Here is a 10,437-nt window from a genome sequence, read left to right as displayed (position 1 = left end):
TGCAATAGTTTTGTGCATAATTTTATTCACAAATCTAAGAGGACATGGTCAGGAAGAATGTGTTCCCACCACTAACAATTGCAGGCAAACTGAACCTGTCTCTTATAACTTGACCAAGCACAGTCTCATTGATGTACAATGACACTACTACTTCCTAATTTCTGATTGAGATTGTTAATGACATATTAATTTCATATCCCATAATATCCTCTTTCTCCAGATTTGCCTACATCCATTTACTATTCAATCCCAGCTCACCCCTTCTAAGATTTTTCTTATCCATTCTCAGATTTCAGAATGTGAGTGGGCAAAGAAGAACACTGTACACCTGGACCATAGCATTGTTACTATCAAGGACTAGTGTGGCATAAAGTCAGGGATGATGCTACCAGGTAGGCACTGCATATGCAGAAAAGAAAAAGCCTACCATGGTCTCATGTTTAGAGCATGTTTCCATGATCTCATGAAGCTGATAATCCAGTCCAAGAGATTACAAAACAAACACCTAAATAATGGTTCAAATAAAAACATACAGTAATTATATGTTTTCATAAGTGCTATGAATAAAATATGTGCTATGACTCATATTTCACATGTGTTGTCTTTTTCTTCATTCTCCAAATTTGAAAAGTAGATATCCATTCTACCAAGGCTCTTTGATCACACTTCAGAACTTTCGGTGGTGATGAAAATGTTCCATATCTGTGCTGTCAAATACGGCAGCCACTAGCTACATGTTGTGGTTGACTAGCGTGACTTGGGAAATAAATTTGAAATTTTATTTATTTTTAATTGATTTAAATGGAAATGCAAATAGCTACAGATGGCAAGTGGCCAGTGCATTGCACAGCACAGGTCTAGATATTCAAGCTGTGTAAGAACCTTTGCCATGATTTAGTCATCCTTCTAGTCCCAGTGCTATCAGAATGTCTGGTACATATTTTATACTAAATACATATTTCCTATTTGACTGAATGTACAGAGGAGAGAAGGATTAAATGTTTCTATTGTACTAACATGGAAAGGGGCCAACAATTCCTTGCTTAAATAAATTATGTCTCTACTTTTTCTTACTAGTGATATGAATTTTGGCAAACTATAGTTTTTAAATGACATAATTATGTTAATAATAATTTCTAATATGTATTAAATGTTCAATAAATGAAATTCTTTATGAGAATTTGTTCAATGCGTAAGGCAAGCTCAATTGAAGAAACTGAGACTAATAAGAGAGGATAGAGGAAGTTAGGGGAAGCTCAATGGTGGGGGAGTAGATATATGTACTACTATATGTAATACTTTAAACAAGAAAAAAATTAAAAAAATAAAAGTTGGAACAAAAAGGAGGTTAAGTCAGTGATTTCAAACTGAGTCATGACTCATTACTAGGTATAAAATCAATTAAATTGATTCTATAAGTCTACATGTATACAACATATATATGCATCATATATATATGTACATGTATTATGTGTATATATTGTATGTGCGTATATGAGTGTATGCATTTTAATAAGTGTTGAAAACCACTAGATTAAGTAATTTTGTCAAAGTTATTCAGCTAGCTAATGATGAGTTGGGATTTGCACCCAGGCTATCTGACTCCAAGTTTTATACCTTAACTGAGATACTCTACAGCTTCCTCTGGTTTTGTTAAAAATATATTTAAATTTTAAGCAACTTTCACATAAATACTAAAAGCCTCACCCATCCATTAGATATTAAGTGTGCATGTGTGTATGTGTGCACACATACACTATACTTTCTTTGAGTAATGCCTAATATCTTTTAGATTTAGTCCATTGTCTTTGGCTATGGACCAAAAAAAATTGATCCTAATTCGAATGCCTCTAAATCAACCCAAAGGCTTCCACTTTGGCAGAGATTGCTGAGACTCACAGCATATGTATTTCTCCCTTTCATACTGGGTAGACCTCAGGGCTACATTTCCTACTTGCTTTAAAGTTAGGTTGAGGCATGTAGTTGAGTTCTGGCCAACAGAGTATAGGTAAAAGTGATGTACAGCATTTCTAGGACTGGGCTCTAAAACCTCCCACATAGTCCTCTAGACTCTCCTTTTGCTCATTAACAGGCTGGATGAATAAAATGAAGAACAAGATACTAAAGCTTAGGAGATGGCAGGATGAAAGTAACCTGGAGCCTGAATGACTGCATAGATCACGGTCCCTGCCCTCTTCCACCACCCTGCTTTGGACAGTGAAATGAGTGACATGTATTCCTTAGTTGTATTATGTCAATGGCAATTTGTTGTTTATTACAACAGTTATCCAATCCTGACTAATATATTACTTTAGTTGATGAGATGCACAAAAGAAAACAAATCGCTATCTCTGGCCTTCTCTGTTCCTGTGTCATCCACTGTCACACTGAGTTAAGGAGGCTATCTAACCACCCATAAGCTCCTAGAGTCAGGTTGAGTGAGAGGTCTTTAGTCAATTGTTTAGCATCAGAAGAGAAGGGCCATGGGTCTTTGATCACCTTAACAGCATGAACTTCAATTTGTATAGTGCTTTGTAATTGCAAAAAGTCGTTTTTTCAATACATGATTTCATGTGATTAAATTCAATAGAAACAAGAATCCCCATTTTACTCATAAAGAAACTGAGGTTCAAGTATAGTAATATTTATCTGCAATCTTCTATACACAATAAGACTAAGGATGTGACTCAAAACCATATCTACAGACTCTAAATCCAGTGACTTACTGGAAAGTAGCATGAGAGGCAGCAGGAAAGCCAAGGTTAATATTGCTGTATATTGGTCTTGCTTCATAAGCTCAAGCTCCTGTTTGTGTACTAGAAGAAAGGCACACATTATATGTGATGCTTTCAAGCTTTCCAAAGTATTATGACAACTGCCATTTCATTTGAACCTCACAGTTACTCTGTAAGACAAACAAAGCTGATGCTATTAACCCCACTTTATAGATGAGTCACCTGAGGTCCAGAAAGATAAAGTAACTTTCCCCAGATGCATAACTTGCTAGTGAGAGAATTAGGATTAGAATCCAAGTTTCATGGCTCCTAGATCTAAATTATTGTTGATGAGTTATGCTTTTCCTTGATTCCTGACCTAAGAGAACTTCTTCCTAGAATAATAATTCTTCACCAACTAGGATTTTTTTTGTTTTCTATGATTTGGAAGCTCTACGTGAACATTTTTTTCTCACATTATTTTCTAATGAATTTTAGTTCAGGGAAATTAATGGTTTTATAGAAGATGGAAATGTTCCTTAATTTACTAGTTGCTTCTTTTCTTAATCTTCCTTGATGTTCCTCATCTGGGACCAAGGAATGTTTTGGATTAGCACTGCAGTACTTTATATTGCCTGAATAGTGTTGCTGTGGGAGGTTGTCAGGGCTCTGGCAGGGAAAGCATGGATGATGGAGCAGATAGGGAAGATACAGTACATCTCAGCCCATTGGATAAGGGACCTTGGGCTCTGATCTCCTGGCTTGAAGAAATTAAAGAGAGAGAGAGAGAGAGAGAGAGAGAGAGAGAGAGAGAGAGAGAGAGAGAAGAAGAAGAAGAAGAAGAAGAAGAAGAGAAGAAGAGAAGAAGAAGAAGAAGAGGAAGAGGAAGAGGAAGAGGAAGAGGAAGAGGAAGAAGAAGAAGAAGAAGAAGAAAGAAAGAAAGAAAGAAAGAAAGAAAGAAAGAAGAGAGAGAAAAGAAAGAAAGAAAGAAAGAAAGAAAGAAAGAAAGAAAGAAAGAAAGAAAGAAAGAGAAAGAAAGAGGAAGGAAGGAAGGAAGGAAGGAAGGAAGGAAGGAAGGAAGGAAGGAAGGAAGGAAGGAAGGAAGAAAGAAAACTAAGACAGTAAAGGGTGGCCATCACTGTCAGCCACGCATGTACTTCATTGCATCTGGAGTTAGAGAGTTAGAAGATAATTCTTGGGATAGAAGATCATAAATCTTATACTCAATATGGCTCAAGAAAGAACAGACATTCCACACTATGAGGATTGATGGCAGATGGTAGAAATAATGCTAAAGCAGAGATGGTGTAGTGGCCCAATGGTGGCTCCCACTACTTCCTAAGCCTCAGAACTAGAGAATATGTCTTTACAGGGCAAAAGATTTGATTACATTGAGGATCTTGAGAGAAAAAGTTTTCCCTGTTTCTGGTTGGTGGATCTAAATGTAGTCGTATGTATTGTTCTAGGTGGGAGGCAGAGGAAGTTTTGAGACAGATGCATGGAAGAGAAAGAAATGTCAACATGCAGCACAAGCCAAGGAATGCTGACAAACAATCAGAGCTTGGAAGAGGCCAGGAATAGGTTCTCTCCTGGAGCCTCCAGAGAGATTTTATGTCATACTCTGGCTTGACATAAGGGGATGGCCAGGGCAGTATCTGAATAGAGGTTAGAGGTCTTTGGAGTAGAGGTGGATGGAGGGTTATTGCCTACAATGGACAATCCAGAGGGAGACCCCACAGGTTGATCCTTCCAATATCTCTCCCAGAAAACAGCATAAAAAGGGCAGGTACACAGATTATCTAAAAACTAAAGTATTTCTTAAACATCATCACATTTTCCCATATCTTTTGTGAGGTATGTATACTGAAAAGAAGACAATCATTGCAATCAAACTAAGCCCCACCTCTAGTATGTAGCTGTATGTTTTTAGGCAAGTTAGCAAATCTCTCTGAGCCCAACTTTCCTCTTCAACAAGAAAGGCCAAAGTCTACTTCACACAGTTTTATAACTAAATAAATGATGTATATAATTCATTTAATGTATACTGGTATACACAATCAACATTAGAGCCCCTTGAATACAATATTGGTTTCAATATACTGTAGAATCCAACTGATATCTGAGATGTCTTCTTTAAACAAGGGACTAAAAATTGATCCTGTTCTTCTTAATCAGCAATGATTATTTCCTTCAAACTTCTGTTTCCTGATGCAAATCTAAACTGATCCATTCATTTCCTAAACCCGACCTCAGGAGATGTATTTTATTATATAAAACTCAGATTTAAAACTGTACTTTTCATCCTTTCATTTGATGTGTCATTGAGTTTTACTTTTACAGAATCCTACTAATCATTTATAGCCATTTATAATGTGTGTGTGTGTGTGTGTGTGTGTGTGTGTGTTTTCAATATCAAGGAGCTGCCATAGAACAGTTAAAACTTCCTGTTCAGGGACAATCAGCAAACTGAGGCAGAAAAAGTAAGAGCTCAGAGTCCAGAATTCACTCTGTAGCTTCTCAGGTTCCTACCTCCAAGCTTTCTTGTTGCCAAGGAAACAGGCAAGGCCTCAGACCTCTCTTAGCTCTCTACTGAAAAGAGAAAAACACAACAAAATCACCATCCTTTGCCTACTGTCCCTTTCCATTTCATTAGGTCAGTGAAAAGCAGAACCAGCAAAAAAAAACCCACAATTTTTTCTTTTAATTTTAATATTGTCAATTGCAATAAATTCAGCTGAGTTTCACTAGCAAATTGCTTTCTGTTTGTTTAGGGGAATTAAGCTAGTCTTCAAATCCTGCCTTAACTAGATATTTGGTTTTAGAATAAGACCACTGTCTCTCTCTGTACTAATGAGTTCTGCTGGCTGCTAAAGATCTGCAGCCATTGCTGGCCTTGGTGGGCTATTCCATTCATTTATCTCTAGTGACTCACTTAATACAATATATAAACAAAAGGGGAAATGCCTCTGAGGCATTGGAAGCACTTAATGGCATCAGACAAGATAGTCATAGCAAGTTTGTTGATGCTTCCCACAATTTAAACAGCAGCCCAATTATCTTTGCATAAACATGTAGTTGATATTGAAGTGTTATGCAAATAGTTAAGATGTAGAAAACTTTGTTAAGTTGGGGCTGAGTATTGGGTGACTCTGGATAGCTGAGTGTCAGTTGAAGGCAACCAAAGGGGGACTTCTGCTCCCCAAGGTGTCCCCTGGTTTCTTTCCAGGACCTCCAGATTTGAGAGTGCCCTGTGGACTGGCCGTCTTCTAGAACTAGCAGCCATTTGTGGGTGTCCTGGTCATGTCTGGATCAGAAAGACAGCAGAGCCATAATCAGTGCTCTCAACATTTGTCATTTCCAGCTTGGGAGAAACAAGGAAGTACAAAAGAATCTGCACTCAAGCCACAAAGCCACAGCTTATGAATATCTTAAGTCTGAGAACGAATAGTAGGAATATGTTGACCATGCTTCTAGGGGAGAGAGTTTCAAGGGTGTCATCTGAGACAGACATGTTGATAAATTCCTTAATACAGCTGCCAGGTTCTGGTTAGATTCCTGCCTATTTCTCCACACTTGATCTCACTAATTCCAGTTCTTTTAAAAAAAAAAAAAATTCTGCAGCCATACTCCTTCCTCAAGTTTCATTTTCTGAAGGATCCTAAACAGCTATCTTTTCTGCCAGAGAATCCTTCTCCTGAATGACTCCTATTCATTCTGGCTTCAGGGCTTTCTTTATCTATCCTCGTTGCCCTGCCCAAGTCTAAGTGAAGTGTCATTCCATCTGCATTACCTTAATATCTTCAGTTATGTGTACTTGTAGGTATGGTCCCCTCCAATCTGAGTTTTATGAAGGAGGTCATGGCTGCCATCAACTGTTATAATCCTAGAACCTTACAAGATTTATGGTACATGCTTATTAAATATTTGCAGTGTGAGTGGATATAAGAAAGCTGTCTATAAGTATGTATTATTTGAGCTCAGTGATGAGAGGTGAAGAAGACAATAAAAACTCTAAATTAAACTGATGATGGTTTTATTTATTGAGCACAGACCTCTCTTCCCTTATCACTAGGCATTTGAACATTGGAGATATAGAACCCAAAGCAGCACCCTTGTTGTTTTAACTGACCTTAAATAAATGTGATTCAGGTCAGTATACCTCCAATTTCTTCAACTTCTAAAATACTTAGGTTCCCCAATCTATCTGTCTGAGCTCATGGTATCCCTTGCAACACAGCACTGCAGCCTTCCTTGTATGCTTGGATCATTTCCTCTGTCCAGCTAGCTAGGTTCACTTATCAGGCTCAGCTCCAGAGCCTTGAATCAGGGCTCTACTCTTTGGCTCGAGCTGAACATGCAAGATTTTCCCTTCATCAGGCTAATGAAGTAAGAGTCTTATGTCATCATTAGTGCTGGTGTTAATCCAAGCAGTGCTAATATGGTGTTGTTCCAAACAGAATTAACCAAGCCCAGCCCCCAACAAGCCAGATGTTAGGCATTCCTTACTGATGTTAATGAATAATTCCCTTGGGTTTCACAAACAGCTGAGTCCACCAAATGAACTTCAGGAACCCAGAAGCTAGCTGCCTGCCTAACAGAGATTTGTCCTAGGACACTGAGGACTTCGAATTTCTGGGATGAAAGCAAAGAAGAGTATCCTTTTCTGGTTGAATGACCATACAACTCCTAGCTGTTCAAAGAGCAAGAGAGGGCCACCTGGGGCAGCTATCAAGCCCAGAGGCTTCCTCAGGAGTGTTCTTTTTCAGATTCTTCTTTCCTTTTATGCCTGCCTTCGTAGGGGTTGTGCAAATGTATGTTTATTTCTTTCAATGGACTGTGAGTGTAAGGATTGTGTCTTTTCATCTCTAAGTCTCTCGCATCAGGTAGAGAAATTACCTAACTGTTATATGGATGTAAATAAATGGTTGTAGAATGTCTTCCTGAGATGGTTTGCTTTACTTTCCAATTCCACATGACTCATCTTTCACTCCCCATCAAGTAAAATGTATCTGCCATAGACTTTTCATTTGTACTTGATCACTACTATTATAGGAATGTGATCACAAGAATAGAAACAATTTATAGGAAGGGCCAGACACTGAGCTAAAAAAAAAAAATTTACATGTATTTTTCAACAACCCATAAAAACAGTTTATCAGGCCGAAATTGGTTTGGCTCAGTGGTAGAGCATCGGTCTGCAGACTGAAAGGTCCCGGGTTTGATTCCGGTCAAGGGCATGTACCTTGGTTGTGGGCACATCCCCAGTAGGGGTGTGCAAGAGGCAGCTGGTTGATGTTTCTCTCTCATCGATGTTTCTAGCTCTCTATCTCTCTCCCTTCCTCTCTGTAAAAAATCAATAAAATATAGTAATTAAAAAAAAAACAGTTTATTGGGAGGGCTTGGTTAAATAATTTGCTGACTTGCTTAAGGTCATAAGACTAGTCCAGAGAAGAAAGGTTGGTGACACATCTATCCATTCCACTAGCAGTTGGGTGACTTGTTCAATGGGAAATTACCATCTACTCCACCTGAAAAAAAAATGGGGCAGATGTCTGTAGTATTTTGTTCCCAAAGAAAAAAAAATCCCTATAGTAGGAGAATTTGTAAACGAGATAGTTAAAATACTATGAGAAAAAGAATAGAAGGGACAAGGAGGATAGAAGGGAGTGCTTACATAAACTGATGAACAAAAATAGATCCAGAGACAGAGAAACATTGATCAGAACATCAAACCTCAGGGAAGGTAGGGGAGGATGAGGGTAAGGGGGAGAGATCAACCAAAGGACTTGTATGCATGCATATAAGCCTACCCAATGGACATAGACAATAGGGTGGTAAGGGCATGAATGGGGGGGTTTGGAGGGTAATGGGGGAATAAGTACACATATAATACCTTAATTAATGAAGAAATTTTAAAAAGAGAATTTTTTGGATTGCCAAAATATTGAAGACAATACACTAAAGAAACTATCAAAAACAATTTATAGATGTTTTATTATTTCTACTGGATACTCTACAGGTGATTTCCATATACTCTACCACTCCTCTTATGCTAGAGTGTTTTCAGGCTCTCTGTTTCAATGAGATGCATATGCCAGGGAATGTCTTTAATTAGTACCAGATAATATGGATACCAAGAGGATGTTTCCCTCTGTGGCTGCTCTTCCATCCAGATGTTCAGAATCCTGTCCATAATGATTCAGATATGGACCGCCTTCCTCTGGATCCCACCAGAACTAGATATGGAGAGGAACTTAGGCTCCTGCACTGGAAAAAGTGAGGCTTTATCAATCTGTCTTCCTGCTATGCTCCACCCTTGATAACTTCACATAAGAGCACAACAGAACACCCGACCTAAACCTCCTAATCCTCTTACTTAAGTCTCAGCTCCCATCTTGGTATAAAAACAAGTATATATCCCAAAGGCCCACTTTAGTTTGTCTCCATTTCATTTTCCTCTCTTAAAGTGGCATGGCAGAAATCTCTATGCTTATTCTTTCTATTATCCCTTCGATTTTATGCCCTTTCTCTCTGCCCAACCTACAACTTTCTCCTTTTTCCAATTATCCTCGTCAAGAATGACTAAAACTTTCAGTATATTGAGACTGAAATATTCAGTCAGGGGAAAAGCACATAGAAGGAAATTAATATAGATTGGTGTATTTTTAAAGAATCTTCATGGTTGGGGATAATTATTGCAGGCAGAGCAGTTAGGGGCAGTCAGGCAGGAAGGCAGGTGAGTAGTTGGGAGGCAGCAAACCTGGATTGTGAGAGGGATGTCTGATTGTCCATTTAGGCCTGATACCACTGGGGAATTGATATCCTTTGAGGGCTCCCAGATTGGAGAGGGTGCAGACGGGGCTGAGGAACACACACACACCCTCCTCCATGCATGAATTTCATGCATCAAGCATCTAGTCTATGTAATAAAAGGCCAATGGCCATAAAAACCAAATGAACGGTCACCAGAAAGTCCATGTAGCATCTCTTGGTCCCTTCCCTGCAGCCCACAGGCTCCTATCACAGCAAGACTGGAAGCTGACAGGAGGGTGAAGTGGCTGGCGGGTGGTTGGGCAGCGTGAGGCAGGCATGGTGAGAGAGGTAGGGCCTGATCCACAGCTGCCATGGAGGTTGCAGATCAGGCCAGGAAATAAGCCTGAAGAGAGAGGCAACTGTCAACCGGGCATTTTTGGATTTCCCAGAAGAGCCAATGGCTGCCTAGGAGGTGGAGCTTTTGATGCTGACTGGCATAGAAACCAACCAATCAGAATCTAATCTGGGTGAACTGCAAAGGAAGAAACTAAAATGGGGGTTGAGGAAGGTTTTAAAAGTAACAGCTGTTTGGTATAAGGTGTAAGAAAATGGTTCAATTTTTTTAATAACTGGTTTGGCAATATAGTGCATATGGCTATCGGTCGAAATAAGGTTTATGTATTTTTGTCTACCAAAAGCATCTCCTCCTGCTACCCTCCCCCCATTTAAGTAATCCTATCCTATGTAATCTATCTATACTAATAAAAGGCTAATTGATAATTAGACAAGGTCAACCAGCCATCTTTCTGACATCCGACTTCCTTCCAGACAAAGCCACAGTGGTCAAGGCCGAGGCAGAGGCAGTAAGGGGCAAGATCAGGCTGGCAGGGGAGAGCAGTTAGGAGTGAGATCTCACTGGCAATGGGTTAAGGGTGATGAGGCTGTCAGAGAAGGGTAGTGGGGCTGAGAT

Source organism: Pipistrellus kuhlii, unplaced genomic scaffold, assembly GCF_014108245.1.
Source record: "Pipistrellus kuhlii isolate mPipKuh1 unplaced genomic scaffold, mPipKuh1.p scaffold_m20_p_3, whole genome shotgun sequence".
In the NCBI taxonomy this organism is placed as follows: Eukaryota; Metazoa; Chordata; class Mammalia; order Chiroptera; family Vespertilionidae; genus Pipistrellus; species Pipistrellus kuhlii.
This window is presented reverse-complemented; position numbering follows the sequence as displayed.